The sequence below is a fragment of the Emys orbicularis genome, chromosome 1 (genome assembly GCF_028017835.1).
Source record: "Emys orbicularis isolate rEmyOrb1 chromosome 1, rEmyOrb1.hap1, whole genome shotgun sequence".
NCBI classification, from domain to species: Eukaryota; Metazoa; Chordata; order Testudines; family Emydidae; genus Emys; species Emys orbicularis.
Window position 1 is genome coordinate 48454355 of NC_088683.1, and position 16492 is coordinate 48470846.

Here is a 16492-nt window from a genome sequence, read left to right on the forward strand (position 1 = left end):
ATTGGGAACCATTAATAACTCTGAGTACGGTTATCCAGCCAGTTATGCACCAACCTTATAGTAGCCCCATCTAAATTGTATTTGTCTAGTTTATCGATAAGAATATCATGCGAGACCGTATCAAATGCCTTACTAAAGTCTAGGTATACCACATCCACAGCTTCTCCCTTATCCACAAGACTCGTTATCCTATCAAAGAAAGTTATCAGATTGGTTTGACACGATTTGTTCTTTACAAATCCATGCTGGCTATTCCCTATCACCTTACCACCTTCCAAGTGTTTGCAGATGATTTCCTTAATTACTTGCTCCATTATCTTCCCTGGCACAGAAGTTAAACTAACTGGTCTGTAGTTTCCTGGGTTGTTTTTATTTCCCTTTTTATAGATGGGTACTATATTTGCCCTTTTCCAGTCTTCTGGAATCTCTCCCGTCTCCCATGATTTTCCAAAGATAATAGCTAGAGGCTCAGATACCTCCTCTATTAGCTCCTTGAGTATTCTAGGATGCATTTCATCAGGCCCTGGTGACTTGCAGGCATCTAACTTTTCTAAGTGATTTTTAACTTGTTCTTTTTTTATTTTATCTGCTAAACCTACCCTCTTCCCATTAGCATTCACTATGTTAGGCATTCCTTCAGACTTCTCGGTGAAGACCGAAACAAAGAAGTCATTAAGCATCTCTGCCATTTCCAAGTTTCTTGTTACTGTTTCTCCCTCTTCACTGAGCAGTGGGCCTACCCGGTCTTTGGTCTTCCTCTTGCTTCTAATGTATTGATAAAAAGTCTTCTTGTTTCCCTTTATTCCCGTAGCTAGTTTGAGCTCATTTTGTGCCTTTGCCTTTCTAATCTTGCCCCTGTATTCCTGTGTTGTTTGCCTATATTCAGCCTTTGTAATCTGTCCTAGTTTCCATTTTTAATATGACTCCTTTTTATTTTTTAGATCATGCAAGATCTCGTGGTTAAGCCAAGGTGGTCTTTTGCCACATTTTCTATCTTTCCTAACCAGCGGAATAGCTTGCTTTTGGGCCCTTAATAGTGTCCCTTTGAAAAACTGCCAACTCTCCTCAGTTGTTTTTCCCCTCAGTCTTGATTCCCATGGGACCTTACCTATCAGCTCTCTGAGCTTACCAAAATCCACCTTCTTGAAATCCATTGTCTCTATTTTGCTGTTCTCCCTTCTACCCTTCCTTAGAATTGCAAACTCTATGATTTCATGATCACTTTCACCCAAGCTGCCTTCTACTTTAAATTCTCAACGAGTTCCTCCCTATTTGTTAAAATCAAGTCTAGAACAGCTTCCCCCCTAGTAGCTTTTTCATCCTTCTGAAATAAAAAGTTGTCTGCAATGCAGTCCAAGAACTTGTTGGATAGTCTGTGCCCCGCTGTGTTATTTTCCCAACATATATTTGGATAGTTGAAGTCCCCCATCACCACCAAATCTTGGGCTTTGGATGATTTTGTTAGTTGTTTAAAAAAAGCCTCATCCACCTCTTCCACCTGGTTAGGTGGCCTGTAGTAGACTCCTAGCATGACATCACCCTTGTTTTTTACCCCTTTTAGCCTAACCCAGAGACTCTCAACACTTCCGTCTCCTATGTCCATCTCCACCTCAGTCCAAGTGTGTACATTTTTAATATATAAGGCAACACCTCCTCCCTTTTTCCCTTGTCTATCCTTCCTGAGCAAGCTGTACCCATCCACACCAACATTCCATTCATGTGTATTATCCCACCAAGTTTCAGTGATGCCAACAATGTCATAGTTGTATTTATTTACTAGCACTTCCAGTTCTTCCTGCTTATTACCCATACTTCTCGCATTTGTATATAGGCATCTAAGATACTGGTTTGATCTTGCCTTCCAGTTTTGTCCTGACCCTCCTTTCTCTCTGCCAATATAGCCCACACTCCCTCTCATTTCCGACCCATCTCCCAGGTCTCCATGTTCCCCACTTACCTGTGGGCTTTGCTCACCTGTCCCCGTCGAACCTAGTTTAAAGCCCTCCTCACTAGGTTAGCCAGTCTGTGTCCAAATAGGGTCTTTCCCCTCCTTGAAAGGTGAATGCCATCTCTGCCTAGCAGTCCTTCCTCGAAAAGCATCCCGTGGTCGAGGAAGCCAAAGCCTTCCTGGCGACACCATCTTCGCAGCCAGGCATTCACCTCCATGATGCATCTGTCTCTGCCTGGGCCCCTACCTTTGACAGGAAGAATCGAAGAGAATACCACCTGCGCTCCAAACTCCTTCACCCGTACTCCCAGAGCCCTGTAGTCACTCTTGATCTGCTCAGTGTCACACCGCGCAGTATCATTTGTGCCCACATGGATGAGTAGCATGGGGTAGTAGTCAGAGGGCTGGATAATCCTTGACAATGCCTCCGTAACATTTCGGATACGGGCTCCCGGCAGGCAGCATACCTCCCGAGATGAAATGTCAGGGCGACAGATGGGCGCCTCCGTCCCCCTCAGCAGAGAGTCTCCGACCACCACTACCCTACGTTTCCTATTCGCAGTGGTGGCAGCAGACCTCCCAGCCTTAGGGGTACGAGGCTTCTCTTCCTTTACTGTAGAGGGTGATTCCTTCTCTCCTGTATCAAGAAGAGCATAACAGTTACCTATTACCACGGCGGGAGGGTTTGGAGCAGGGGTGGAGCTGCCAGAAGTAACCAGCTGCCAGTGTCCACCCTGAGCCATCTCCTCCTCCACCAGTGGTGTATCAGCAGTCCTGTGTACTGGGACAGCTACCTCAGCTGTCTCCACATGGACACTGTCCAGGAATTGCTCGGGGATTCAGATGCTCCTCAACCTAGCCACCTCCTCCTGTAGCTCTCCCACCTGCTGCCTGAGAGATTCCACCAGCAGGCACCTTTCACATTGGATGGTCCCCCCAGCCTGGATATCAGTAAGTGGAAATTGCAAGTTACAGTCTCTGCAAAACCACACCAGGATCTGGGTAGAAGCATCCATACTCAGGCGCTCTGTCTGGCTACAGGCGCAGGTGGAGGAGACAGAAGCAGTGCTGGCACAGGTGTTGTGGGTCTTCCTAACCATCGTAAACCTCCCTCTGTCAAACTCCCGTCTGCAGCCCCCTGTCCGCTGAAAGGGTTGTTTAAGCAAGAAGTTTTGAATGTAGTTGGTTTATAGGTTTTAAGGGGAATAAAGGGAAAACAGATAGAACCGGCAAGGGACCCTCGCCCCCTTCCCGCTCCCCTTCCAAACTCCCTTGCGAAACTCCCTGTTAGCAGCCCCTGGTCGCAAAAGCTCCCTGGTCGCTTGTGCGCTGCTTTATAAAGCCCTGGCCTGTATGAATGCCCCGCACACTGATTAAGGCTCAGCCCTTACCAGAGACTTCTAGCTTTCAAACCTTCCTTTGAAGCTCACAGCTTCCAACTGCCAGCCACAGCACACGGTCCTTCAAACAACCAAACAAACAGACTGACAAAAACAAGCTCAGCACACAGCAAGTAACCCCCAAACACAAACAAACACACACTACAGACAGTCACTTACCCCAAAAGGGTGCTGTATTGCTCCTCCTTCACCTCGAGAACTCCTTGCGAAACTCCCTGTTAGCAGCCCCTGTTCGCAAAACTTGTCTGTTCTCTGCAAAGTGAGCTGTGGTTGGTGTATGGTGCGACACCACTGGGTTCTGCTTTGTGCCAAATCCTCCAATTTTGTTAGGTTGATGCTTCCCTTCTGAAGGTGTACTTTCAGTATGTCTAACCCATAGTACCTGCACACTCACCCATCAAGAAGTTCCAGACACCTAAAAGAGTCCTGACCCAAAACTTGTGACTCTGACCCATGCTGCTCTGGGCTTGTGAGAGAGGGTCATGAACTGGAGCCACTCCTGATGGAAATAGCCAACTCCTCATTCTGAGAAGGAATTTTCCCTTCCTCCTTCAAACATGCAGTAGTCTGACCAACACTGAAGAAACCCAGCCTGGATACTTCAGTCTTATCTATTTTCCAGCATCAAACCTCCCAGTTCTGAGCAAGTTCACAGAGAAACTAGGAAAACACCAACTTCAAGCTCATCTAACTGAAACTAACATTTTAGACCCATCAGAGTTTGGATTCAAGCCAGAACATGGAACTGAAGCTGTTTTAAGTGGCACTGATGTATGCCCTCCTCCTATCAGTTGATAGAGAATAGAAATCTGTTCTCATCCTCCTGGACCTCTGCAACATCTGAAACCATGAGATACTGCTGTCTTGCCTGAGAGAGAGAGACTGCAGGAGTCCAGGGTAATACAGGGAAATGGTTTGAGTCCTTCCTGGAGGGATGCACCCAAAAAGTAATGATGGGAAACAGCATCTCCACCACCAGACTCCTCACCTGAGGATTTGCACAAGGATCAATTCTCTCTCCATTCCTTTTCAATATCTACATACAACCAGTAGGTGAACTGGTCAGACAACATGGATTCAAGTCCCTGAAATATGCAGGTGGTACACAGCTCTATTTATCCTTCACCACATATGACCACACCTCTACCACCAAGATGTTCCAGTCTTTGGACAAGATCAGCTCATGGACGAACAGCTGGCTGAAACTGAATCCAAGCAACACAGAGGTGGTTCTGGTAGGCAGAGGAAAGTATTTTGAGGAGTTTGCAGCCACAGTACCATCTCCTTTGATTGAAGGTTTTCATGCACAATTAGTCAATTGAATCTGTAATATAGGAGTACTCTTGGATTCCTCACCGATGCTGAGCTCTCTCGTCACAATGGCTACAAGTAATGCTGTCAACCATCTAGGAGGCTTGGTCCCATTCTAGCAGACGAAGACCTAGGCTCAGTTAGTTGAGCCTTTGTCATCTCTTGGCTGGGCTACAGCAACGTGATATACTTGGGCATGAAACTTTCAGCACTTAGGACATTCTAACTAGTATAAAACACTGCAGCACATCTCCTTAGAAACACAGGCTACTGTGAGCACTGCATACCTGTCCTCCATTTGCTGTTCTGGCTTCCTATACAATTTCCAATGAAGTTCAAGGTTTTGGTCCTTATCCTCAAAGTGCTCTATGGCTAGGGCCCAGGATATTTAAGACCATTTAAAGCTTCGGGACAGAGACTGTAGTTGATATCTCTGCTTCTGTGGTACAATGGAACTCACAATGAGAGTAAAGCTCATCTGTGTGGAAAGCAGAACCTTCTCGAGAGGGTCGATCTGAGACTGTGGGATGAACTCACCCTGGAACTACTTTCCATTCTAAGTGCAAAGTGCCTTTCTTTGACCTTGCCTTCTCTAATAACCACAAAGCAGGCATAATTAATTAATTAATAAATAATTAACAACAAGATGCTGCTCTCTTTGGGGAAAGGATGAGAGAACAAATGTGACATATGTAGTCACGTTGCTTAATGGAAGGCACTCCGATATTACTGTGATGAGCACTGTATAAAGACCTATATAGAATAAAATAAAGGTTTGAGAGATTTGGCCATATGTAATTTTGTGGCTTGCAATCTCAAAATTCTCTTTACATTCCCAAAATAAAAGATTTGTGAGAAAGACAAATCTAACATCTTGCTACATACGTTTCTTTGCCAGCACAACTTTGAAAATCCCTTCATAGATTTCATGGCCAGAAGGGACCAGTGTGATCATCTAGTCTGACCCCACTGCATAACACAGGCCAAAGAACTTCCCCCAAATAATCCCTAGAGCATATATTTTAGAAAAAACATCCAATCTTCATTAAAAATTGAGAATCTACCACAACCATTGGTAAATTGTTCCAATAGCTAATTACTCTCTCAAAAATTTACACCTTATTTCCCATCTGAGTTTGTCTAGCTTCAACTTCCAGCCATTGGATCATGTTATATGTTTCTCTGATAGATGGAAATACCCATTATTAAATATTTGCTCCCATTTAGATTGTAATCCAGTCATCCATTAACCTTCTGTTTGTTAAACTAAACGGATTGAGCAACTTGAGTCTATTACCATACAACGTGTTTTCTAATAGTTTTTATCATTATTGTGGCTCTTCTCTGAACCCTTTCCAATTTATCAACATCCTTCTTGAATTGTGGACCCCAGAACTGGACACAGTATTCAAGAAATGGTTGCACCAGTGCCACATACAGAGATAACATAACTGTTGCACTCCTACTTGAGATTCCCCTTTTTATGCATCCAAGGATTGCATTAGCCCTTTTGGCCACAGTATCGCTCTGGGAGCTTCTGTTCAGTCTATTATCCACCATGACCCCCAAATCTTTTTCAAGGTCATTGCTTCACAGGACAGAGTGCCCTATCATGTAAGTATGGCCTACATTCTATGTCCGAGAATTAGATTCTTGTGTTAAAATAATCTGAGAAGGATAATTAGACTCATTTAGAGCCAATTCCTGTTGCCATTGGAGGTAGTGGCAAAATTCTACTCACTTAAATGAGAACAGGATCTGGGCCTTACTCTCCAGCCTAACTAAAATGACCATTTTACAGTAAAGCTATTTTCTTGACTGAATTGAGTGTGTGTGTGTTTCTGGATAAGAAATGACTAAAATCTTTGTGCATTAGTAACAACATTGATGTTTTTATTTGTCTAGTTTATTAATAAACTAGTAATTTTTTTCTGGTTTTCAGTATTTGCATTCTCATAACTTGCATTTGCTGCTTCTATTTTAAGGGAGAAGTGGATTTTAATCATAGACTTATAGAAGTGTAGGAATGGAAGGGACCTCAAAAAGTCAGCTAGTCCATCCCCCTGCACTCAAGGCAGGACTAAGTAATAACTAGACCATTCCTGACAAGTGTTTGCCTAACCTGTTCTTAAAAAACTCCAGTGATGGGGATTCCACAACCTCCCTCAGCAATTTGTTCCAGTTCTTTACTACGCTGACAGGATGTTTTTCTGAATGTCCAACCTAAACTTCCTTTGCTGCAATTTAAGCCCATTGCTTCTTGTCCTATCCTCAGAGGTTAAGAAAAACAATTTTTCAGCCTTCTCCTTGTAACAACCTTTTATGTATTTGAAAATTTATGTCCCCCTGCAGTCTTCTCTTCTCCAGACTAAATAAACCCAATTTTTTCAATCTTTCCTCTTTTCCATCATGTATTCTATACCCTTAACCATTTTTGTTGCTCTTCTCTGGACTCTCTTGAATTTGTCCACAGCTTTCCTGAAATTTGGTGCCCAGAATTGGACACAATACTCCAGCTGAGGCCTTATCAGCATACAGTGGAGTACAAGATTACTTTTCATGTCTTGCTTATAACACTCCTGCTAATACATCCCAGAATGATGTTTGCTTTTTTTGCAACAGTATTACATTGTTGACTTATATTTAGCTTGTGATCCACTATGACCCCTAGATCCCTTTCTGCTGTACTGCTTCCTAGGCAGTCATTTCCCATTTTGTATGTGTGCAACTGATTGTTCCTTCCTACGTGCAGTACTTTGCATTTGTCCTTATTGAATTATTGTTATTGTTGCCCCACCACTCCCATTGAGTAATGGGCCTACCCTGTCCTTTGTCTTCCTCTTGATTCTAATGTATTTGTAGAATGTTTTCTTGTTACACTTTGTCTCTGGATAGTTTAATCTTATTTTGTGCTTTGGCCTTTCTAATTTTGTCCCTACATACTTGTGTTGTTTATATTCATCCTTTGTAATTTGACCTAGTTTCTACTTTTTTTTTTTTTTTTTTTTTTTTTGAGTTTCAGATCATTGAAGATCTCCTGGTTGAGCCAGGATGGCCTCGTGTCATACTTCCTATCTTTCTTACACAGTGGGATAGTTTGCTCTTTTGCCCTTAATATTGTCTCTTTGAAAAACTGCCAACTCTCTTGAATTGTTTTTCTCCTTAGACGTACTTTCCATGGGATCTTACCGACTAGCTCCCTGAGTTTGTTGAAGTCTGCCTTCTTGAAATGCATTATGCTAACTCATTGGCTTTTCCATTAAAGATCTTCCCCAGAAATGGTGTGTGTGTTATTTTGGGTTGCAGCTCAGCATATGGGACTTTTGTGGCACTGTTGTGGTTTTTTTTGTTAACAGAGTCTTCTGTCAGTTTGAATGGTTTTATAAAAAATAGGCTTTGATTTTTCTGCAGTGGCTTCCAACAGCTGCTGTATACAGAGGATTCTGGAATTAAATTCTTCATTTTCCCACTGATTCCATTTTCCTTTTGATGATTATTATGAAGCTTATTTTTTAGAAACAAGTTTGCTTTTGTAACATATGCAGACCACGAGTGTATTAGCTTTTTAACTGCAGTTTGTCCTAATAAGAGGCCAATCCTGTAAGATGCGGAGCACTCATCTCCCGCTGACTTCAGTACTTCACTGGGAGTTTAGGGTGAGCAGCCCTTTTCAGAACTCAGCCTCTCCGTATATAAAGCTGATTAAGTCTAGCTGTTTCTCTTTAAAACTTTGAGAGAACTTTGATAAAATATTTGAATAATACAGCTAGTATGTTAGATCCCCTTCTGATGAAATTCCCCTAATTATTCTCATATCTTGAATTCCATACAGGGTTCAATACACTCTAATACCTGGATCTAATATAAAATTGCCATTGTGACTGTAATAATTATGTGATTTGTTAATTAGTTCAGTTACAAGTTAAAGAATGTAAGAAACATTTTCACTGTTTAAGAATCTTCTCAACACTCTGGAGCAATATTAAAAGTTACCCAATCAAAGAAAAATAATAATTAATTTGAAAGCCTGATCCTGAAAAGGGAAGATGAAGTCAATGAGAAGGTGAACAAGGAACACAAGACTGGGCTGTAACTGGTAGTTCGATAACTAATAATAAACTTTCATTAGAACTTGAAATATCATTGACTAATGCATGCATGTCACTTTGAGACATATCAATAATGTAGCATTAAATCTGCTTCTAAAAGCTAATCCCTCCTCATTGGCTAGCTTCCACCTTTTGAGATAAAGGCTCTCAAAGACAATAGGAGGAAGTACAAATGATAATATTCTACTGTGTGTTCTTGCTCCATCATGATAATGGACTTATTAATCATCTTAATGTTGCTGAAAAAATGACTGCGGATTTAGATATTTATCTACAATTTCCAGTGTTACCATAATTAAAAAGGACAGAGTTTTTACTTCCCTTTTGTTTCCAAAAAAGTAAAGTTGCCTACAGCTAGTTTCAATATACTGTCTATCATAACAGCTCAAAAGACACTTCCCTAGCATATTTTTTTTACTCTATATATAACAATTATAAAAATAAAACTGCTGGTACAGATCATACCTGTTTAGTGAAGCAAAGAGCCGGCAATGTGAAGTTAAAACACCAAAATTGAGCATAAAGTACATACTGGGAATGACATGTGTTTTGAATAAAAGCTTGTCTTTGAAAACCAAGTTTATTTTGACCGTTCAAGCTTAGCTGTTCTACATTAAAATAATACACAATATAGTGTACCCCTGTGGGTGCCCATAAAGCATAAATCTTTGAATAGAGACAAACACTGTAGACAATAACTTTCTCAGTGGTCCCTCATCCACAATTATATGCAAAAATAGACTTCCTGGTTAACAGATACTGATTTCAAAAACCCTTATTACAATTTTATTGTCTGTCATTAAAACAAGAAGAGCAGAAGATACAATTAAACATTGAGTATTAAATCTATTTAAGAAAAAATACTGTAGATATTAAACAATCTGTAGAACCTGCCATCTAGGAAAAAATGATACTGTGGCTTGAGTTTTTCAAAAGGAAACAAAGACATGACAGGTTTTTTTAAAAAACAGGGTTGTAAAAAAAAAATTGCTGCATTGATTACGAAGGCTGTAATGAGGAAAACTGTTCTATGGACTTGTGGGGTTCACAAATTTTGCAGGCCATATGAAACACTCTTCCTAAGCACCATGACAACCTCTGGAAATGTCCAAAGATTTGAAGAGACTTTTTTTAAAATCATATTTCTCATTATAATTCTGATTCACCAGAGCAGAAAAACTAACCTTGCATGTCCACACAACCTATTCTGGGATTTTCAAAGTTGTGTCTCTCAGCTGTAGCAATGATGCCTTATTTTGTAATAAAAGGCACACTCTACACTGGCTGCTTTTTCAGAACTGCGGCCCATGCTAATCAAAATTGATGCACATAACTTGGGCACAAATGCAGTCATGCTAGTGGACATCTGTTAGTGTGGCATTCTGCCCACTCACAAGGTGTTATGTCAATTTCAGTGGAGGCATAGATGCCAGCCCATGATGGATTTAGAAGGCAGCAAATGCAGAAGATACTGTACATTAAAAACAGCAAAGAGTACTCTGTCCTTGGGGAATCCTGCAGCCAGGGTTTGCAAGGTCTGCATGATACTGAAGCAAACTCTGTTACAATGCAGGTGTCATCTGGCCTGAGCATGAGAGAATGAAAATGCTGAAGGACCTACAGCAAATGTCGGAAATGTGGTTTCTACCATGCCATCTCGCCTATTAGAAAACATCTGTTTGCAAACAATGCCAAATTAAGGCCAAATATTTGATTACATATGATCACATCTGTTGATGCTTAGAAGTAATATCCAATCAATGAATAGCTTTATCCTATATCGTGTCACAAACTAATCAAATTTGATAAAAGGGGATGAAGAAATGTCCTTTCCTAGAGCCTGTAAACATAAGAGAATGTGTTCTTGAATACCCATGTATTACCTGGCATAAAGAGAGGCCTGAGCTAGCTGTCCTCCTACGAAGGGGCTGTGCTCCATGAAACACTGCAAAGGAAATTAGGACTGGATCCACAAAGGGACTTGAGCGTTGCAATGCCTAACTTCTAGGTGCCTAGAAAATCACAGGAACACTGAGCAACAAAGCCTTAGTTAGGTGCCTAGTCTCCCTATACAATGAATGGAGAGAGAGGTAAGTGCTTAAGAATGTGATCCATAAAAGCCAGCACATTAGGTAACGAACCACCTAAATTAGCCAGTGGGACGTGCCAACAAGAAGGGAGTGTGCTAAGCCCTGCTACTCTCAGGGAGATAGATGCCCAAGTCCAGGTTGTGGGGAGGTGCATATCTCTGCTTGCCATCCACGAATTGGGAACCGTTCTCCTGGAGACAGGCAGCTTAGGTGTCTGTGTGCTTAGAGTAAGGCAGCAGTAAATGAACCTTTCAGAGGCAGTAATGTAGATGTGGGGGGATTTTTTATGGAGGAAATTTGGGTGCTGAGTGAGTTTAGGTGCCTACAGAGTTAAGTGGCAGCTGAACAGGAGTTTGGTGGATTGCAGGGGATTCTAAAACTAGGACTTAGGTAATAAGGGTCTTTGTGGATCTGGGCAATACCGATTAGCTGGATTCCTGTAAGGATCCTCACACCAGTAATCATTCTTCCTCCTAGCAACAATAAAGGCCAAAGAGACTGTCCAGCATCAGAGAGGGCAAAAAATGCATGAAAGGATGGGAGTGGTATCCTTACAGCTATCTAGCAAAGTGGATGCCACATTAGTTTTCCCCCAGATTGTAGTAAGCAAATACAAAGGTCTGTTAGCTCCCTTTTTTTAAAAGGTAGTGAAAAGGTTTTGCAAAAAAACAGTTCAGGTAAGTGAGTTACATGGTCTCTCTAAAGGTATATTACTGTAATTGTACACACATTTCATACGTATAATATTAGGGAGTTAATTAGCAAAAATACACTATGTACTTTTCCATGTCTTCCTCCTGCCATTGCACAGTATGCATTTTCATTTAAGTTTTAACTGAGAAATTAGTTGTTCAACAGCCACAAAGAAAGATTTTATTTTATTTTTTACTTTTTTTTTTTTTATCAAGGAGATGTATTATTGGGAGGTCTAATTGGGGTCATTAGGAAATGGAGCCAACAGCAAATAAGATACAATGAATGCATAAAGAAAATTATATCAGTTAATTAACACAGTACTTCTCAAACTTTTTGATTCTGCAAACCACTCGATAAGAGAATTCCTCCAGTAGATCATTTTCTCTCCTAACACAGTCCCTAAGTTTGATTTTCAAAATGTTTAATTGGGAGGACTATGAAGAAAGGCTTTACATGTCACTGACAATTGACAGGCCCCTGCATGAGAATAAGAGAGTTAACCAGCCATCTGAAATTCAGCTGAAAGGATACAGATACCCCACAGTAATAACAGTCTGTCCATTTCCACTATAGTGAGCTCCTTTAGAGACTTTAGTGACTTAAATAAGTTTTTACTATTTTTTTTTTTACTTCAGTAGTATCCACAGGTTACTCAGAAAAGTTTGTCAATATACTTCTGTCTTCCTGAAAAATCCACAAATGCAGTCTACAGGGTATAATGAATACAATTCAGATTCTGATGTTATGGTTGGAACAATAAAGCGGAACCAATTTCAAACATATCCTTGAGTTACTCCAGGCCCCGCTCTGGGCCCCCATACTGGTAAGAATTTTATATTACTTTCAACCCTGTCAGGAGCCCAGCTTTAGGTTCCTCTTTTTGAAAATATTGGCCTAACTGTAAAAACAATATGAGCTTGAAAAAGAACATGTGGAATGACAAGAGTAATTGTAAGAACACTGTAGGGGATGGTAACCACAAGGTACCATAACCGTGTCTGTTCATTTTAAATAGTAAGCAGATTATGAAATAGCAGATGAACTTCAATGCATGAGTATACTTAACAAATAATGAATAAAGGTATTGTATAAGTAATCCCAAACAAAGCATGCCATGTGAAACTGAATGCCCACAGAGGCTTGCGAAAGTGCACAAGTACATATGTGAAATGAATCAAGCACATTAATCAAAGGCTAACTAAGAATAATAAGTACTGATACAGAGGTTAGACTTGTGCAGGGGTGCCCTGCTGGTGTTGACCTATCTGTGTAAGAGCAGAGATGACTCAAAATTACTTTACATAAAGACTAGAAAACTTCAAAATACAGTTCACAAAAAAAAGAGAGAAAGAAAGAAAGAAAGAAAGAGAAAGAAAGAAAGAAAGAAAGAAATTGGTGTATTAAAAGGAACTCAGAGTTGCACAAAGGAAATTATTCCACACTGCATATACAAGTTTTGCAAAGACTGCAGAGCTGTGTATGACAAAACAAGAGTCCCCAAGAAAATGGCCAGAGCAGGTGTTTTTAGCTACTGCTTAAACCATTTAAATGGGTTGGGATGTTCCAAGGCATTCACACATGAGTCTGGGAACAAAACACAATAATGGTGTGCAGTTACAAATACAAAACCACAGAGTCATCATCCTGGTTTCTCATTAGCCTGTGAAAATGGTTATAAATGAAGCTATTGGATCACCTCATCTCTTTGCAGGAAGTGTAATTAATCATAGGACTGGAACGGACCTTGAGAGGTCATCTAGTCCAGTCCCCTGCACTCAGGGCAGGACTAACTATTATCTAGACCACTCCTGACAGGTGTTTGTCTAACCTGCTCTTAAAAATCTCCAATGACGGAGATTCCACAACCTCCCTAGGCAATTTATTCTAGTCCTTAAACACCCTGAGAGTTAGGAAGTTTTTCCTAATGTCCAACCTAAGCCTCCCTTGCTGCAGTTTAAGCCCATTGCTTTTTGTTCTATCCTCAGAGGAGAAAAACAATGTTTCTCCCTTCTCCTTGTAACAACCTTTTACGTATTTGAAAATAGTTATGTGCCATCTCTCTTCTCCGGACTAAACAAACCCAATTTTTTCAATCTTCCCTCATAGGTCATGTTTTCTAGACCTTTAATCATTTTTGTCGCTCTTCTCTGGACTCTCTCAAATTTGTCCACATCTTTCCTGAAATGTGGTGCCCAGAACCGGATAAAATGCTCCAGTTGAGGCCTAATCAGTGCAAAGTAGAGCAGAAGTATTACTTCTTGTGTCTTGCTTACAGCACTCCTGCCAATACATTCCAGAATTATGTTCACTTTTTTCCCCCCACCAGCGTTACACTGTTGACTCATATTTAGCTTGTGGTCCACACTATCACCCCCAGATCCCTTTCCACAGTACTCCTTCCTAGACAGTCATTTCCTATTTTGTATGTGTGCAACTGATTGTTCCTTCTTAAGTGGAGTACTTTGTATTTGTCCTTATTGGATTTCATCCTGTTTACTTCAGACCATTTCTCCTGTTTGTCCAGACCATTTTGAGCACTTGCAACCCCTCTCAGCTTGGTATCATCCACAAACTTTATAAGTGTACTTTCTATGTCGTTATCTAAATCATTGATGAAGATATTGAATAAAACCGGACCCAGAACTGATCCCTGCGGGATCCCACTCGTTATGTCCTTCCAGCATGACCGTGAACCACTGATAACTACTCTCTGGGAACGGTTTTCCAACCAGGTTTACACCCACCTTATAGTAGCTCCATCTAGGTTATATTTCCCTAGTTTGTTTATGAGACGGTCATGCGAGACAGTATCAAAAGCATTACTAAAATCAAGATATACCACATCTACCACTTCCCCCCTATCCACAAGGCTTGTACCAATTGATTCACATTAGCTTTTTGAAAAGGGAACCAGCCAATGGACTGTCCATCAAAACTCAATATGAGAAACCTGAATCTTTAATAAATCACTTCTCACAAGTCAAAAGCATGTGCACAGGATGGGAGATTCAGAACTGGAGTCTTTGCCTGACCACCAAAGACTTATCACATATAAGCACAGTGCAAACTAACTTTCTTTTAAGCTTCTAAGGCAAGAATACAGTGATACTGGAACAAGACTATAGCTTGAGCTTGTCTACCTTGAAATGAACTGAAGCTTCTAACTACATAAAGGGAATTTCCAGTGAAATTAGAAGCAGCTTTGAATAATCATGAACAGAGATGGGGCTAATGTGTGACATTGTGTGTGCATGTATGAAAGAAAAAGGGTTAGCTATAAGTTAGCATTGTCCAGGAAGGCAATTTTGAACTGAATTGTCATTTCAATGTTAAATAATTGTTCTAACTTGAGAATTGCTTTTGGTTGAACTGCACTGACAGTGCCAGAACATGCAATTGGGATAAAAGCTTGATTAGAAAATTGATGAGGACCTGTATTAAGAAGCCATAATTTCACATTATCATCAATATAAATTGTAATGTGATACGACATAAATGCAGTTCTGGGCTGCATACAAGGAGGCATCATGTCATTCGTCTATACATTTCTCCTCTCTTGCTCTCCTATGAGCATAGTTGGAATATTACATTCAGTTCTGGGCTCCTTGTTACCAGAAACAGATACAATAAAGGAAGTTCAAGGAAAAGTAATAAAAAAATTAAAAGAATTATATATGTATGGCATTCTACAGATACTTGGATGGCATAAATATGAACAAAGGAGAGGAATTAGAAGAAGGTATTATTAGAAGTGATTGAATGAAATTAAGAGAAGGTAAATATCGTTTAGATATCAGAAAAAACTTCTTCCTAGCAGTATCTGTTAATCTCCTCCTAAGGAAAATGATGGAAACCTCAGCAGTTGCTACTTTAAAAAGTAGACTCTACAAAACAATAATAAATGGATGATGATAATGATCTCCATCATCATGTTCCATGATCCATTCAACTGTACTACAGAAGAGAATAGAACTTTTCATAAAGTTGTCACACTCAGTCCATTTGTGGAAACTAGAATCTTATCCTTTAAAAAGAGGCTTTACAAGAGGTCTTCACACTCATGGCTGTTACGGAGTCAATTGCTTCAAAATTCAATGTGGTAAACTATTACTATTTATATTAATGTAGGAGCTAGGTACCAAAGTCCTGGACTAAGACACCCCTCCCCCTGCCCCTTGTGCTAGGCACTGTACAAACACAGAACAGAAAGACAGATGTTAGAATCTGACAATTAAAACTTGCAGTTGAGCATACGGTACTATTCAGAGCTTTCAAGATGCAGGCACTCTTTTGCCTGGGGGAAAAAGGAGCAACTTCTTTTGTCTTTTATAAATCTAAATAAATAAAAATATTCCATGTATGACTTGCACTTTCCCCCAACTCATATTCAGAACTCATTCAAATTAAGACCTTACATTAACACTAACAGTTGAACTCCCAACTACAAATTTTCTTGCTCAGTTGTGCTTTTAACACTAAAGCAACCAATAGAAAAGCCTTGAGGGTAGAAAGATAATCCCCTACACCACAGGTCAAAAACACCAAGTAAAAGATCCACATGGCAGACGGGGGGCCTAGAGGTTCAATTTACAGCAGGAGTAAAACATCAGAGTGCTCTTGGAGCTCTTACATAGATCTTGACATAGCTATTTTTTCACTCTGATAACAAATATTGTACTTTTGATTAAATTCCTTGACCCTGAAACCATACCTCATACATACAAAAGACTGTGAAACCTCATAGGTCTTGCTTTATGACATAGCCAGCTCTTGTTGGAGAACCCCTCAACTGGCCTAGTTCTGTATTGCACACAGTAGGTTGCTGCCACAAAGGCTACCATTGTTAAGGAGACTATAGATAGAAAACTAGAGTCTTAATATCCTGCTGCCATTGAGGTGGTTTGCCATTGACTTCACTGAGAGTAAGATCAGCAAAAG